General features: G+C 31.5%; 1 protein-coding gene across 6 annotated transcripts in view; it reads left to right on the plus strand.

Annotated features, from left to right (window-relative positions):
• Positions 1–19,394, plus strand: part of LOC143242831 (serine/threonine-protein kinase ATR-like) — a 97,831-nt gene that overhangs the window by 47,342 nt on the left and 31,095 nt on the right. The gene's annotated exons all lie outside the window — the stretch shown is intronic.

Here is a 19,394-nt window from a genome sequence, read left to right on the forward strand (position 1 = left end):
TATGTGATTTCTGGCAACAGTGACAATCATTCTTCTCTAGTATCTTACTAGCACCATCTTTGTAGGTAACTCTAACTGCTTGATTTGAGATTCTTGTTGGTTGCAAACCTGCAATCATATCACAATATGTCTCATTTTCTAACAAGTGTAGTATCTCCCATTTGTCTGACGACTTCTTGTCACCTGTGGTGGCATCCTGCTTGCAATCCCTCTTCTTGGCTTTGAATGGTTATGATTGGATTTGCCTGTTATGTTCTCCCCATGGGCTTCCACATTCTATTTTGCCAGCTTGATCATCTTTATCATGTCATTTGGTGCTCTTTCTGGTACAAAAAATGACATGTAAGTGGAGTACATGATAATGAATTATTCATCTGTTAGTAGGTTTACCAGTCCTTCAAAACTATCTTCACACTTGGCCATGTAAATTCACCTTGTGAAATATTGCTGTAGACATGCCACAAACTGAAATATAGTTTCTCTAGTGTCAACTTTGCCTTTTCTAAATTCTAACAAAAACCATCCTATGTAATTTCATTGCATTTCAGCAAGGCAATTTTTAACATATTCTAGTCCATGGCATCTTCTGATATTACACCTACATACACTTGTAGTCCTTTTACTGTGAAAAGGAAACTAAGCGAAAATGTCAAATTGTTTTTGTCCCAGTTTTGACCTTGAGGGGTGAATCCTTCACTTCTCATTAGATCATTCATGTTGTCTTTCTATTCATCAAGTTTTGTCAGCCCATTGTTAATGATCCTTCAATTTGCTTGTTAAACTTAGTGACTTCAAGTTGTACTGTTATATTCTCTTTGTTTTTTAGTCTCTCCTCTCTCTCAGTTTCCAGTTTTTCATTTCTTTTTTCAGCCTTTCTTTTTCTTCTCTTTTTTTGTTGTTTGTTTCTCTCTTTATGTCTTGTTGTTGTGTAACAAACTCTCATATATCACCATCTTTAAGGCTAAGTTATTTGCCCTTCACCATCCACTTATCAAAGCCAGTTAAAATGGTGTATATGTGGCCTCTACAATATTTATTCTATTGCTTCAGCTGTGAATTTATAGGCCTATGCTTTACAGTAAGTGTCTGACTTGTTGGCATTTCAACAGTGAAGAAACAGCATAGAGTTCACTTTTTTTTAAATAATAGTAAATTAAAACAAGTCAAACATATATTCAAATGTTCATTACACTGTTGGCTATTACAGTTGTATCCAAATCTTTAAATTGTTGTCTCCTTTTCTTAAAGCTCACACAATCTTGTTCATATAATTTTTACTTTGTTGTTACAATACAGTCTGTGATAATTTCACTTCAGAAATAACCAGAATACACTCTTTATGGCTAAACTCCCACTCAGACTGTCTAGATATATCTAAGTGACCAACTCAAAGTACATTTTGGATGCATATTTGTTGTCTGAAAGAGGCCTCAGTTGCTTTACACAATGGTTTTCATGGGATATTATGATGCAATAATTTGTGATAGTGTGTAAATCTTGGAAGGTTCTACTGACATGATTCAGCAATATACAACAAGTGCCAATTCACAACAATTTAATCGAAGTATGATACATGCACAGCTACGTAACAAACCTGTGGTAAACCATCTCCACAAAAAATAAGTGAATTTAACACCAAAGATGTATTCAAACTGTTTAAATCTACCTGTTCATTGAGAGCATATGAAAATAAGTTCATACCATGAATGTGATGTTATGTAGAAGATCTTGTAACATAAATTTTCAATTAATTTTGATTTTTGCCATTGGTTATAATCATACACAACATTATAGCAAAGTTCTTGAGAAAAACTTAGTTTCCTTCCTGAGTTTTGAAGTATAATCATAGTATAAATAAACTTTTGTATCTCCATAAGAAAATAAATGCTTTAATTAACAAAGATGTATTTCCAACATTCAAGTGCAATATATATTTTTTTTATATGTTAGTAATGTAAATGTATTTGGAAGAAGTGAAGAGGCATGTCACTTAAAGATTATTCATGTCTCTAGGAAATATTCAAAATACTTTTTTGGATTGATGTGGTAAATTTTGTTCCACCCTTGACTATCTCACATAGTGTAAAATTGTAAGAACTCAGCAGATGGGACCTTTATCAGCAGCCTCCATGGAAAATGGTGCATACCAGCGTGGATACAGTCACGTTCTCAGGTAATTATATTAAATCTCCATTTATATAAAAGTATAAATCACCATACATGTTATCATGTTCTTAAGTAATTTTTTATATCTACTTACAAGGGAATAGTTAATACCAGTGTGGATTCCACCATGATCTCAAGTGATTGCAATTGATTTTATTTCTATTTACAAGATAAATTGTATGTACCAGGGTAGATATAATGTTCTTACGTAACTGTTTTATCACATTATAAGAAAAGTGATGCATTTCATGCTTACAGAATTAAAAAATAAGAGTTTAAATGAAAGTAACTAACAAAGGATTAACAATCATATTGACAAAAGTCTTAAAGTAATGGGGACAAAATAAACTGAAGAAGCAAAAATATAAAAGTTCTGAGGTTACATGGAGAATGGTACATATCATTGTGGATATCTTTGAAGTAATTGTTTTAATGTCTAATTACATGGAGAATGGTACATATCATTGTGGATATCTTTGAAGTAATTGTTTTAATGTCTAATTACATGGAGAATGGTACATATCATTGTGGATATCTTTGAAGTAATTGTTTTAATGTCTAATTACATGGAGAATGGTACATATCATTGTGGATATCTTTGAAGTAATTGTTTTAATGTCTAATTACATGGAGAATGGTACATATCATTGTGGATATCTTTGAAGTAATTGTTTTAATGTCTAATTACATGGAGAATGGTACATATCATTGTGGATATCTTTGAAGTAATTGTTTTAATGTCTAATTACATGGAGAATGGTACATATCATTGTGGATATCTTTGAAGTAATTGTTTTAATGTCTAATTACATGGAGAATGGTACATATCATTGTGGATATCTTTGAAGTAATTGTTTTAATGTCTAATTACATGGAGAATGGTACATATCATTGTGGATATCTTTGAAGTAATTGTTTTAATGTCTAATTACATGGAGAATGGTACATATCATTGTGGATATCTTTGAAGTAATTGTTTTAATGTCTAATTACATGGAGAATGGTACATATCATTGTGGATATCTTTGAAGTAATTGTTTTAATGTCTAATTACATGGAGAATGGTACATATCATGTGGATATCTTGAAGTAATTGTTTTAATGTCTAATTACATGGAGAATGGTACATATCATTGTGGATATCTTTGAAGTAATTGTTTTAATGTCTAATTACATGGAGAATGGTACATATCATTGTGGATATCTTTGAAGTAATTGTTTTAATGTCTAATTACATGGAGAATGGTACATATCATTGTGGATATCTTTGAAGTAATTGTTTTAATGTCTAATTACATGGAGAATGGTACATATCATTGTGGATATCTTTGAAGTAATTGTTTTAATGTCTAATTACATGGAGAATGGTACATATCATTGTGGATATCTTTGAAGTAATTGTTTTAATGTCTAATTACATGGAGAATGGTACATATCATTGTGGATATCTTGAAGTAATTGTTTTAATGTCTAATTACATGGAGAATGGTACATATCATTGTGGATATCTTTGAAGTAATTGTTTTAATGTCTAATTACATGGAGAATGGTACATATCATTGTGGATATCTTTGAAGTAATTGTTTTAATGTCTAATTACATGGAGAATGGTACATATCATTGTGGATATCTTTGAAGTAATTGTTTTAATGTCTAATTACATGGAGAATGGTACATATCATTGTGGATATCTTGAAGTAATTGTTTTAATGTCTAATTACATGGAGAATGGTACATATCATTGTGGATATCTTTTAAGTAATTGTTTTAATGTCTAATTACATGGAGAATGGTACATATCATTGTGGATATCTTTGAAGTAATTGTTTTAATGTCTAATTACATGGAGAATGGTACATATCATTGTGGATATCTTTGAAGTAATTGTTTTAATGTCTAATTACATGGAGAATGGTACATATCATTGTGGATATCTTTGAAGTAATTGTTTTAATGTCTAATTACATGGAGAATGGTACATATCATTGTGGATATCTTTGAAGTAATTGTTTTAATGTCTAATTACATGGAGAATGGTACATATCATTGTGGATATCTTTGAAGTAATTGTTTTAATGTCTAATTACATGGAGAATGGTACATATCATTGTGGATATCTTTGAAGTAATTGTTTTAATGTCTAATTACATGGAGAATGGTACATATCATTGTGGATATCTTTGAAGTAATTGTTTTAATGTCTAATTACATGGAGAATGGTACATATCATTGTGGATATCTTTGAAGTAATTGTTTTAATGTCTAATTACATGGAGAATGGTACATATCATTGTGGATATTTTGAAGTAATTGTTTTAATGTCTAATTACATGGAGAATGGTACATATCATTGTGGATATCTTTGAAGTAATTGTTTTAATGTCTAATTACATGGAGAATGGTACATATTGTGGATATCTTGAAGTAATTGTTTTAATGTCTAATTACATGGAGAATGGTACATATCATTGTGGATATCTTTGAAGTAATTGTTTTAATGTCTAATTACATGGAGAATGGTACATATCATTGTGGATATCTTTGAAGTAATTGTTTTAATGTCTAATTACATGGAGAATGGTACATATCATTGTGGATATCTTTGAAGTAATTGTTTTAATGTCTAATTACATGGAGAATGGTACATATCATTGTGGATATCTTTGAAGTAATTGTTTTAATGTCTAATTACATGGAGAATGGTACATATCATTGTGGATATCTTTGAAGTAATTGTTTTAATGTCTAATTACATGGAGAATGGTACATATCATTGTGGATATCTTTGAAGTAATTGTTTTAATGTCTAATTACATGGAGAATGGTACATATCATTGTGGATATCTTTGAAGTAATTGTTTTAATGTCTAATTACATGGAGAATGGTACATATCATTGTGGATATCTTTGAAGTAATTGTTTTAATGTCTAATTACATGGAGAATGGTACATATCATTGTGGATATCTTTGAAGTAATTGTTTTAATGTCTAATTACATGGAGAATGGTATATCTTGTGAATCTTGTAATTGTTTTAATGTCTAATTACATGGAGAATGGTACATATCATTGTGGATATCTTTGAAGTAATTGTTTTAATGTCTAATTACATGGAGAATGGTACGTATTGTGGATATCTTTGAAGTAATTGTTTTAATGTCTAATTACATGGAGAATGGTACATATCATTGTGGATATATTTGAAGTAATTGTTTTAATGTCTAATTACATGGAGAATGGTAGATATCACTGTGGATATCTTTGAAGTAATTGTTTTAATGTCTAATTACATGGAGAATGGTACATATAATTGTTGATATTTTGAAGTTATTGTTTTAATGTCTAATTACATGGAGAATGGTACATATCATTGTGGATATTTTTGAAGTAATTGTTTTAATGTCTAATTACATGGAGAATGGTACATATTGTGGATATCTTGAAGTAATTGTTTTAATGTCTAATTACATGGAGAATGGTACATATCATTGTGGATATCTTTGAAGTAATTGTTTTAATGTCTAATTACATGGAGAATGGTACATATCATTGTGGATATCTTTGAAGTAATTGTTTTAATGTCTAATTACATGGAGAATGGTACATATCATTGTGGATATCTTTGAAGTAATTGTTTTAATGTCTAATTACATGGAGAATGGTACATACTGTGGATATCTTGAAGTAATTGTTTTAATGTCTAATTACATGGAGAATGGTACATATCATTGTGGATATCTTTGAAGTAATTGTTTTAATGTCTAATTACATGGAGAATGGTACATATCATTGTGGATATCTTTGAAGTAATTGTTTTAATGTCTAATTACATGGAGAATGGTACGTATTGTGGATATCTTGAAGTAATTGTTTTAATGTCTAATTACATGGAGAATGGTACATATCATTGTGGATATCTTTGAAGTAATTGTTTTAATGTCTAATTACATGGAGAATGGTACATATCATTGTGGATATCTTGAAGTAATTGTTTTAATGTCTAATTACATGGAGAATGGTACATATCATTGTGGATATCTTTTAAGTAATTGTTTTAATGTCTAATTACATGGAGAATGGTACATATCATTGTGGATATCTTTGAAGTAATTGTTTTAATGTCTAATTACATGGAGAATGGTACATATCATTGTGGATATCTTTGAAGTAATTGTTTTAATGTCTAATTACATGGAGAATGGTACATATCATTGTGGATATCTTTGAAGTAATTGTTTTAATGTCTAATTACATGGAGAATGGTACATATCATTGTGGATATCTTTGAAGTAATTGTTTTAATGTCTAATTACATGGAGAATGGTACATATCATTGTGGATATCTTTGAAGTAATTGTTTTAATGTCTAATTACATGGAGAATGGTACATATATATCTTTGAAGTAATTGTTTTAATGTCTAATTACATGGAGAATGGTATATTTGTGGATATCTTTGAAGTAATTGTTTTAATGTCTAATTACATGGAGAATGGTACATATCATTGTGGATATCTTTGAAGTAATTGTTTTAATGTCTAATTACATGGAGAATGGTACATATCATTGTGGATATCTTGAAGTAATTGTTTTAATGTCTAATTACATGGAGAATGGTACATATCATTGTGGATATCTTTGAAGTAATTGTTTTAATGTCTAATTACATGGAGAATGGTACATATCATTGTGGATATCTTTGAAGTAATTGTTTTAATGTCTAATTACATGGAGAATGGTACATATCATTGTGGATATCTTTGAAGTAATTGTTTTAATGTCTAATTACATGGAGAATGGTACATATCATTGTGGATATCTTTGAAGTAATTGTTTTAATGTCTAATTACATGGAGAATGGTACATATCATTGTGGATATCTTTGAAGTAATTGTTTTAATGTCTAATTACATGGAGAATGGTACATATCATTGTGGATATCTTTGAAGTAATTGTTTTAATGTCTAATTACATGGAGAATGGTACATATCATTGTGGATATCTTGAAGTAATTGTTTTAATGTCTAATTACATGGAGAATGGTACATATCATTGTGGATATCTTTGAAGTAATTGTTTTAATGTCTAATTACATGGAGAATGGTACATATCATTGTGGATATCTTTGAAGTAATTGTTTTAATGTCTAATTACATGGAGAATGGTACATATTATTGTGGATATATCTTTGAAGTAATTGTTTTAATGTCTAATTACATGGAGAATGGTACATATCATTGTGGATATCTTTGAAGTAATTGTTTTAATGTCTAATTACATGGAGAATGGTACATATCATTGTGGATATCTTTGAAGTAATTGTTTTAATGTCTAATTACATGGAGAATGGTACATATCATTGTGGATATCTTTGAAGTAATTGTTTTAATGTCTAATTACATGGAGAATGGTACATATCATTGTGGATATCTTTGAAGTAATTGTTTTAATGTCTAATTACATGGAGAATGGTAGATATCATTGTGGATATCTTTGAAGTAATTGTTTTAATGTCTAATTACATGGAGAATGGTACATATTGTGGATATCTTGAAGTAATTGTTTTAATGTCTAATTACATGGAGAATGGTACATATCATTGTGGATATCTTTGAAGTAATTGTTTTAATGTCTAATTACATGGAGAATGGTACATATCATTGTGGATATCTTTGAAGTAATTGTTTTAATGTCTAATTACATGGAGAATGGTACATATCATTGTGGATATCTTTGAAGTAATTGTTTTAATGTCTAATTACATGGAGAATGGTACATATCATTGTGGATATCTTTGAAGTAATTGTTTTAATGTCTAATTACATGGAGAATGGTACATATCATTGTGGATATCTTGAAGTAATTGTTTTAATGTCTAATTACATGGAGAATGGTACATATCATTGTGGATATCTTTGAAGTAATTGTTTTAATGTCTAATTACATGGAGAATGGTACATATTATTGTGGATTGTGGATATCTTTGAAGTAATCGTTTTAGTGTCTAATTACATGGAGAATGGTACATATCATTGTGGATATCTTTGAAGTAATTGTTTTAATGTCTAATTACATGGAGAATGGTACATATCATTGTGGATATCTTTGAAGTAATTGTTTTAATGTCTAATTACATGGAGAATGGTACATATCATTGTGGATATCTTTGAAGTAATTGTTTTAATGTCTAATTACATGGAGAATGGTACATATCATTGTGGATATCTTTGAAGTAATTGTTTTAATGTCTAATTACATGGAGAATGGTACATATCATTGTGGATATCTTTGAAGTAATTGTTTTAATGTCTAATTACATGGAGAATGGTACATATCATTGTGGATATCTTTGAAGTAATTGTTTTAATGTCTAATTACATGGAGAATGGTACATATCATTGTGGATATCTTTGAAGTAATTGTTTTAATGTCTAATTACATGGAGAATGGTACATATCATTGTGGATATCTTGAAGTAATTGTTTTAATGTCTAATTACATGGAGAATGGTACATATCATTGTGGATATCTTTGAAGTAATTGTTTTAATGTCTAATTACATGGAGAATGGTACATATTGTGGATATTTTGAAGTAATTGTTTTAATGTCTAATTACATGGAGAATGGTACATATCATTGTGGATATCTTTGAAGTAATTGTTTTAATGTCTAATTACATGGAGAATGGTACATATCATTGTGGATATCTTTGAAGTAATTGTTTTAATGTTTAATTACATGGAGAATGGTAGATATCACTGTGGATATCTTTGAAGTAATTGTTTTAATGTCTAATTACATGGAGAATGGTACATATAATTGTTGATATTTTGAAGTTATTGTTTTAATGTCTAATTACATGGAGAATGGTAGATATCACTGTGGATATTTTTGAAGTAATTGTTTTAATGTCTAATTACATGGAGAATGGTACATATTGTGGATATCTTGAAGTATATCGAAGTTTTAATGTCTAATTACATGGAGAATGGTACATATCATTGTGGATATCTTTGAAGTAATTGTTTTAATGTCTAATTACATGGAGAATGGTAGATATCATTGTGGATATCTTTGAAGTAATTGTTTTAATGTCTAATTACATGGAGAATGGTACATATCATTGTGGATATCTTTGAAGTAATTGTTTTAATGTCTAATTACATGGAGAATGGTACATATCATTGTGGATATCTTTGAAGTAATTGTTTTAATGTCTAATTACATGGAGAATGGTACATATTGTGGATATCTTGAAGTAATTGTTTTAATGTCTAATTACATGGAGAATGGTACATATCATTGTGGATATCTTTGAAGTAATTGTTTTAATGTCTAATTACATGGAGAATGGTACATATCATTGTGGATATCTTTGAAGTAATTGTTTTAATGTCTAATTACATGGAGAATGGTACATATCATTGTGGATATCTTTGAAGTAATTGTTTTAATGTCTAATTACATGGAGAATGGTACATATCATTGTGGATATCTTTGAAGTAATTGTTTTAATGTCTAATTACATGGAGAATGGTACATATCATTGTGGATATCTTTGAAGTAATTGTTTTAATGTCTAATTACATGGAGAATGGTACATATCATTGTGGATATCTTTGAAGTAATTGTTTTAATGTCTAATTACATGGAGAATGGTACATATCATTGTGGATATCTTTGAAGTAATTGTTTTAATGTCTAATTACATGGAGAATGGTACATATCATTGTGGATATCTTTGAAGTAATTGTTTTAATGTCTAATTACATGGAGAATGGTACATATCATTGTGGATATCTTTGAAGTAATTGTTTTAATGTCTAATTACATGGAGAATGGTACATATCATTGTGGATATCATTGTGTTTTATATTACATTTATCTTTGAAGTAATTGTTTTAATGTCTAATTACATGGAGAATGGTACATATTTGTGGATATCTTTGAAGTAATTGTTTTAATGTCTAATTACATGGAGAATGGTACATATCATTGTGGATATCTTTGAAGTAATTGTTTTAATGTCTAATTACATGGAGAATGGTACATATCATTGTGGATATCTTTGAAGTAATTGTTTTAATGTCTAATTACATGGAGAATGGTACATATCATTGTGGATATCTTTGAAGTAATTGTTTTAATGTCTAATTACATGGAGAATGGTACATATCATTGTGGATATCTTTGAAGTAATTGTTTTAATGTCTAATTACATGGAGAATGGTACATATCATTGTGGATATCTTTGAAGTAATTGTTTTAATGTCTAATTACATGGAGAATGGTACATATCATTGTGGATATCTTTGAAGTAATTGTTTTAATGTCTAATTACATGGAGAATGGTACATATCATTGTGGATATCTTTGAAGTAATTGTTTTAATGTCTAATTACATGGAGAATGGTACATATCATTGTGGATATCTTTGAAGTAATTGTTTTAATGTCTAATTACATGGAGAATGGTACATATCATTGTGGATATCTTTGAAGTAATTGTTTTAATGTCTAATTACATGGAGAATGGTACATACTGTGGATATCTTGAAGTAATTGTTTTAATGTCTAATTACATGGAGAATGGTACATATCATTGTGGATATCTTTGAAGTAATTGTTTTAATGTCTAATTACATGGAGAATGGTACATATCATTGTGGATATCTTTGAAGTAATTGTTTTAATGTCTAATTACATGGAGAATGGTAGATATCATTGTGGATATCTTTGAAGTAATTGTTTTAATGTCTAATTACATGGAGAATGGTACATATCATTGTGGATATCTTTGAAGTAATTGTTTTAATGTCTAATTACATGGAGAATGGTACATATCATTGTGGATATTTTGAAGTAATTGTTTTAATGTCTAATTACATGGAGAATGGTACATATCATTGTGGATATCTTTGAAGTAATTGTTTTAATGTCTAATTACATGGAGAATGGTACATATCATTGTGGATATCTTTGAAGTAATTGTTTTAATGTTTAATTACATGGAGAATGGTAGATATCACTGTGGATATCTTTGAAGTAATTGTTTTAATGTCTAATTACATGGAGAATGGTACATATAATTGTTGATATCTTTGAAGTAATTGTTTTAATGTCTAATTACATGGAGAATGGTAGATATCATTGTGGATATCTTTGAAGTAATTGTTTTAATGTCTAATTACATGGAGAATGGTACATATTGTGGATATCTTGAAGTAATTGTTTTAATGTCTAATTACATGGAGAATGGTACATATCATTGTGGATATCTTTGAAGTAATTGTTTTAATGTCTAATTACATGGAGAATGGTACATATCATTGTGGATATCTTTGAAGTAATTGTTTTAATGTCTAATTACATGGAGAATGGTACATATCATTGTGGATATCTTTGAAGTAATTGTTTTAATGTCTAATTACATGGAGAATGGTACATATCATTGTGGATATCTTTGAAGTAATTGTTTTAATGTCTAATTACATGGAGAATGGTACATATCATTGTGGATATCTTTGAAGTAATTGTTTTAATGTCTAATTACATGGAGAATGGTACATATCATTGTGGATATCTTTGAAGTAATTGTTTTAATGTCTAATTACATGGAGAATGGTACATATTGTGGATATCTTGAAGTAATTGTTTTAATGTCTAATTACATGGAGAATGGTACATATTGTGGATATCTTTGAAGTAATTGTTTTAATGTCTAATTACATGGAGAATGGTACATATCATTGTGGATATCTTTGAAGTAATTGTTTTAATGTCTAATTACATGGAGAATGGTACATATCATTGTGGATATCTTTGAAGTAATTGTTTTAATGTCTAATTACATGGAGAATGGTACATATCATTGTGGATATCTTTGAAGTAATTGTTTTAATGTCTAATTACATGGAGAATGGTACATATCATTGTGGATATCTTTGAAGTAATTGTTTTAATGTCTAATTACATGGAGAATGGTACATATCATTGTGGATATCTTTGAAGTAATTGTTTTAATGTCTAATTACATGGAGAATGGTACATATCATTGTGGATATCTTTGAAGTAATTGTTTTAATGTCTAATTACATGGAGAATGGTACATATCATTGTGGATATCTTTGAAGTAATTGTTTTAATGTCTAATTACATGGAGAATGGTACATATCATGTGGATATCTTTGAAGTAATTGTTTTAATGTCTAATTACATGGAGAATGGTACATATCATTGTGGATATCTTTGTAATTGTAATTGTTTTAATGTCTAATTACATGGAGAATGGTACATATCATTGTGGATATCTTTGAAGTAATTGTTTTAATGTCTAATTACATGGAGAATGGTACATATCATTGTGGATATCTTTGAAGTAATTGTTTTAATGTCTAATTACATGGAGAATGGTACATATTGTGGATATCTTGAAGTAATTGTTTTAATGTCTAATTACATGGAGAATGGTACATATCATTGTGGATATCTTTGAAGTAATTGTTTTAATGTCTAATTACATGGAGAATGGTACATATCATTGTGGATATCTTTGAAGTAATTGTTTTAATGTCTAATTACATGGAGAATGGTACATATCATTGTGGATATCTTTGAAGTAATTGTTTTAATGTCTAATTACATGGAGAATGGTACATATCATTGTGGATATCTTTGAAGTAATTGTTTTAATGTCTAATTACATGGAGAATGGTACATATCATTGTGGATATCTTGAAGTAATTGTTTTAATGTCTAATTACATGGAGAATGGTACATATCATTGTGGATATCTTTTAAGTAATTGTTTTAATGTCTAATTACATGGAGAATGGTACATATTCATTGTGGATATCTTTGAAGTAATTGTTTTAATGTCTAATTACATGGAGAATGGTACATATCATTGTGGATATCTTTGAAGTAATTGTTTTAATGTCTAATTACATGGAGAATGGTACATATCATTGTGGATATCTTTGAAGTAATTGTTTTAATGTCTAATTACATGGAGAATGGTACATATCATTGTGGATATCTTTGAAGTAATTGTTTTAATGTCTAATTACATGGAGAATGGTACATATCATTGTGGATATCTTTGAAGTAATTGTTTTAATGTCTAATTACATGGAGAATGGTAGATATCATTGTGGATATCTTTGAAGTAATTGTTTTAATGTCTAATTACATGGAGAATGGTACATATCATTGTGGATATCTTTGAAGTAATTGTTTTAATGTCTAATTACATGGAGAATGGTACATATCATTGTGGATATCTTTGAAGTAATTGTTTTAATGTCTAATTACATGGAGAATGGTACATATCATTGTGGATATCTTTGAAGTAATTGTTTTAATGTCTAATTACATGGAGAATGGTACATATCATTGTGGATATCTTTGAAGTAATTGTTTTAATGTCTAATTACATGGAGAATGGTACATATCATTGTGGATATCTTTGAAGTAATTGTTTTAATGTCTAATTACATGGAGAATGGTACATATCATTGTGGATATCTTTGAAGTAATTGTTTTAATGTCTAATTACATGGAGAATGGTACATATCATTGTGGATATCTTTGAAGTAATTGTTTTAATGTCTAATTACATGGAGAATGGTACATATCATTGTGGATATCTTTGAAGTAATTGTTTTAATGTCTAATTACATGGAGAATGGTACATATCATTGTGGATATCTTTGAAGTAATTGTTTTAATGTCTAATTACATGGAGAATGGTACATATCATTGTGGATATCTTTGAAGTAATTGTTTTAATGTCTAATTACATGGAGAATGGTACATATCATTGTGGATATCTTTGAAGTAATTGTTTTAATGTCTAATTACATGGAGAATGGTACATATCATTGTGGATATCTTTGAAGTAATTGTTTTAATGTCTAATTACATGGAGAATGGTACATATTGTTGTGGATATCTTTGAAGTAATTGTTTTAATGTCTAATTACATGGAGAATGGTACATATTTGTGGATATCTTTGAAGTAATTGTTTTAATGTCTAATTACATGGAGAATGGTACATATCATTGTGGATATCTTTGAAGTAATTGTTTTAATGTCTAATTACATGGAGAATGGTACATATCATTGTGGATATCTTGAAGTAATTGTTTTAATGTCTAATTACATGATGAATAATATTTACCATTGTGGATTTCTTCAGGTAGTTGTTCCCCTCATTCTGGATTCCTGTGATTGTTGAGGGACCTTCCAGGGAGGTTCTGTTCTTTAGTTTACCTCTTTTGGGATCTAAAGATCCACCAACATGTGTGTTGTGTATGGTGACCCATGAAGAGGTGGAGAAGATCCTGATGGTTGAGGGGTCCAACCCCAACATACCACTGTGGCCTTGAATTCCTGTAGATGGGCAGCCTTGGGGTGGCTCTCCTTGGGTCAGTTGGCTGGTTCACTTGGCCTAGGGTTAACCAAGTACCAGTGTTGGATGTTCTCAGCAGGTGTTGTGGACATTGTACCTGATGCTGGTGTTTGGGTATAGTGCTCATGAAACCCTGGTGTTGTTGCAGTGTTCTTGTTTGGCATTGTAATGCATCCACTCATAGGGCTTTATGGTGGGTGGGGACAGTGGACACCGAAAATTCATTTTTATTATGGACCATCCAAATAAAAAAGTTAACCAAAATAGTGAAAAATAGTTTATGAGTAAACAATCACATCTTGAAGATTCTGAACAGCAATCTTTAACATTTGTTACTTCTGTACCTTATTTTATTATACTACATTTTCTTTCAGACAAACCTTTAGGGCAAATGTCTCCCTTTTTCATTGAGAAGGGACCAGAAGGTCTCACTGGCTCTCCAAAGCTGGTCATAAGGATTCGCTCTTGTGACATATTGGTAGAAATATCCACATCTCGAGCACAGTGAATTCCTCTTACATTCCAAGGCAATATACCTATTGAGGTTATGCCTCATTCAACTCTGAATTCGTAACAAGAAGTTATTGTTGATAGGGATTTGAAGAACATCCTGAGTCAGAGATTCCCACTGGTTTCTCCCACCACAAGGAGTTTCTTCAGTAAGGTGTATCCCCACTCCCAAAGATGGAATTTTGATGCCGATCAATGTCCTCATTTTAACATTTACATCACAGCATCCACCTGCTACCAACAAGGCAGGTTATTTTAACTGCAAGGTACGGCCATACATTCCAAACCCTCTCGGATAGTTCCAGTGTCAGCCATTTGATCACTCGGAGACGTCATGTCTTGGTTCCTTGACATGTGCTCGTTGCAGTGGCAAGGATTATGGTGTCTATGAGTATGAAACAGACCCTTGTTGCATCACTTGCAATGGCTCTCACCCATCTTACTTTTATTCTTGCCCTAAATGGTTGGAAGGAATAAAAGGTGGTACAGTGTTTAAAGACGATTCAAAACATTACTTGCCCTGAGGCTTGAAAATTGCTATCTACCACTTTATGTTGGACTTATGCTGATGCACTTCATTCCACTACTACAGTGGGAGTGCAGACAGATCTCTCTGTACCTCCAAAAGAATCATTCTCAAAACAAACAGAAAGTCTTCTGACATCCATGGTTAAAAAAGTTAATGAATCAATGTCAACACCCATCTTTGTCTCTGACATTAATTTCAGCAAACCCCAATATCTGCTTCCTTTGGTTTTGGTTACACTTTCTTCTCCTTTCCCAAGGTGCAAAATGATCATTTGTTTGCACCCTAAGTCACTGAAATCCTTTTCTAACAACAAAGGCTTGCCCAATCAACCCAGGGTAGGATCCATTGAGGTTGGTCAACCTCCCTCGAATAAAGACAATAAAGAAATAAAACATGGTCTGCACCCAATTTGCCTACACATAAATAAAAGTAGCCACCTTGATACAATGGAACTGTTGAAGTTTACATTCTAATCTGGGTGACATCAAAACACTTATTTCTTCCTACCATCCTGTATGTCTTTCCTTGCAGGAAATCTTTCTGAAACTTGCTGATACAATCACCTTTCAGCAGTTTTCTTTGTACAGAAATGACAGGCTGTGTGATGGACAAGTGCATGGAGGGGTAGCACTGTTGGTTGATCAGCATGTGCTTACCCTGTCTTTGTTACTCAACACACCCTTGGAGGCTGTAGCCATTTGTGTTTCTTTGTGTCGTACCATCACTGTTTGTTCTCTCTACCTGTTGCTTAGAGAGACCTATGATCAATATCATCATCTGTGGTGGAATCTTGCCTGCCACATGGCACAGAAGACTCAAAAAATGGACGTGGGATACTTTTCAAAAGTATCCCACATTCTCGAATCGCATCGCTTTCCAACAGGCCCGTGCACATGCTTGGTGGGTAATATGTCAAAGCCAGAAGGACTCTTGGATTAAGTTCACAACCAACATATCTTTTATCACCAGTTGGGCAGAGTAATCACTTCTTTCCTTTGAGCTGATTGTCTCTGTGACTATAATCGTCCCCTTACACTGGCTCTTCATCAGTCTGTCAGTACATTCGGTTGGATCTGATGATGTGCACAATGAAATGCTGTGCTATCTCTCTCCTGCTTCTCTTGCTGTTTTTCTGATTGTTTTCAACCAGATCTGGCAGGAGAATGTTTTCCTGATGCCTGGCACTGAGCTATATTCCTATCTTTCTCTAAGCCTGGGAAGGATCCGAAGATTCCTTCAAACTACCATCCAATTGCTTTGATGAAATGTCTCTGTAAGACCTTAGAGAGGATGGTTAAAGCTCGTCTTGTTTGGTTCCTTGAAGAAAATAACCTCCTCTCGCCCACCTAGTGTCCTAACGACAGTGCTCCACCATGGACCACTTGATTCGACCTGAAATATTAATCAGAGAAGCTTTTCTCAAATGACAAAATCTTGTATCAATATTCTTTGATATTGAGAAGGCTTGTGACACAACATGGAGGTATGGCATTTCACGAGACCTCCATATGTATGGGTTACTTGGCCATTTACCCATGTTTATTAAAAAATTTTTAATGGACAGGTGATTCCAAGTTCATGTGGGTTCAACACATTCCCGTTTTTATCTACAGGAACTTGGAGTTCTTCAGGGCTGTGTTTTGAGTGACACATTTTTCAGTATAAAGATTAATGCCATCTCTGAACTACTCCCTCTTACTGTTGCATACGGTCTCTATGTCAATGACTTTCACATTTCATGTCAATCATCAAACATGCAGTATATTGAGCGACAGCTACAAACTGCCCTCAATTGTTTTCTGAAGTGGATCACTGCAAACAGTTTTAATTCTCTCTTTCTAAAACTGTTTGTATGCACTTTTGCCACCAATGGGGTATTCACCCTGATCCTGAACTCAATATTGGTGAAGTTGTGCTAACTGTGGTCCCTGAAACAAAGTTCTTTGGGCTTATCTTTGACTGTAAGCTGAGCTTCATAACACACATCAAGCAGCTACAGGTCAAATGTACAAGAGCACTGAACATCCTCCATGTCCACTCTTTCACATCTTGGGAAGTGGATCAATGTTCTTTGCTAAAGATATATCAGGCTATTACTTGATCAAAACTAGAGTATGGATCACTGGTCTATGGCTCTGCCAGCACCTTGGCCTTCAAGATCATCATCAGGGACTTCAGCTCTGCACCAGGGCTTTCAGCACTTCCCCTGTTCATAGCTTATACGTAGAATCTCATGAACCTTCTTTGCAACTGTCTTTACTGTATGCTTCAAAACTTCAGTCCTTACCATAACATTCCACCTGGGATTATGTTTTCCTTCCTCAGTGGGCCATGCTTTTGCAAAATAGACAATCAGCCATTGCTCCTTTTGGCCTTTGTATCCAAGTACAGTTGGATGAATTGGGTCTATCCTTGATAACATTTGCTGTATCCACTGGTCAGCTCATCCTATCATGGCTTATTACAGTCCCAAGATGTAACCTTTCTTTAAGTCATCTGAGAAAAGCAGACACTCCTGATTGGAAATACTGTATGTTATTTGCAGAACATCTTTCAAACCACCCTTCCATTCCTATTTATACAGATGGTTCAAAATCAGGTGACTCTGTGGGCTCAGCCATGGTTTGGTGGTTGTGCACAAAATCCTCTCTACAGTTTCTGTGTTCACTGCTGAACTGTATGTCATTTCTCTTGTCCTGTATCACACAGAAGCTAAGCAGTACTCAAATTGTACTATTTATACTGACTCGCTTAGTTCTCTACTGATCCTTGAATTGTTTTATCTTAGTTCTTACTGATATTCAAAATCGACTGGCCAATTTCTCTTTAACATCTACTTCTGTTCAGTGTTTCTAGATACTGGGCCACATTGGTATTTGCAGGAACGAGCTTGGTGACACTGCAGATAAATCTGTCTGCTCTGGCTCTATCACTGCTGTTTCTGTTCCATACGTGGACTATGGTCCTGTATTCAAGGCTCAGCTTCATGCCAGTTAGCAGTCGACTTGGAGTGAGCAACGTGAAAACAAGCTTTTCTAAATAAAACGTGCTATTGGACTTTGGCTATCTTGCTTTCTTAAGGACCAGAAATGGAAAGAGGAAATTGTCCTAACTAGACTACACATTGGTCACAGTTTTTAATTCATCGTTTTCTTTTATCTGGGACTGATGCACCAATGTATTGTCTGTTACATTAAGCCACATTTTACTGTTTCAGTGTGTCATTACGACTTAATTATGGCACCATTTTAAACATGTTTTGTCCCAAGGTTTATTTGTTAGATATTGTTATTGGCGATGGTGACATTGTCCACCTTTGAAATGTTTTTAGTTGTTTAAAGTCTATTAATCTTTTTAATGCTATTTAAGTTTGTTTTGTTTTTTTTTAATTTATATATTAGACATTTTTTTGATGTGATTCACTTTTAAGAATCAAAGTACATCTAGTTCGATCTAAAATTAGAAAATGGCCATAACATCCAATAACTTGAAACCAGGAATGGAAAGGCCAACTTCAGGTGACTAATGCTACTTTTTAACTACCTGTTGGTGATTCTGGCAAGTTATGATAATTATAATTATGCTATAAAAAGTCCTTCACAACTTGTATTACTGTAGTTTTCTTCTTACTGCTGTAGACTAGATGTAAAAGTTGGATTTAATGCTATTTGTGTTTTTAATTCAAAAATGTAACTTTGTTTTGTTTTATTTTAATTTCCTTTAATGAATTTTAATAATTTTACTTTACTTTTAACCAGATGTTTGGTGCACATAGCC

Source organism: Tachypleus tridentatus, unplaced genomic scaffold (genome assembly GCF_004210375.1).
Source record: "Tachypleus tridentatus isolate NWPU-2018 unplaced genomic scaffold, ASM421037v1 Hic_cluster_2, whole genome shotgun sequence".
NCBI lineage: Eukaryota > Metazoa > Arthropoda > Merostomata > Xiphosura > Limulidae > Tachypleus > Tachypleus tridentatus.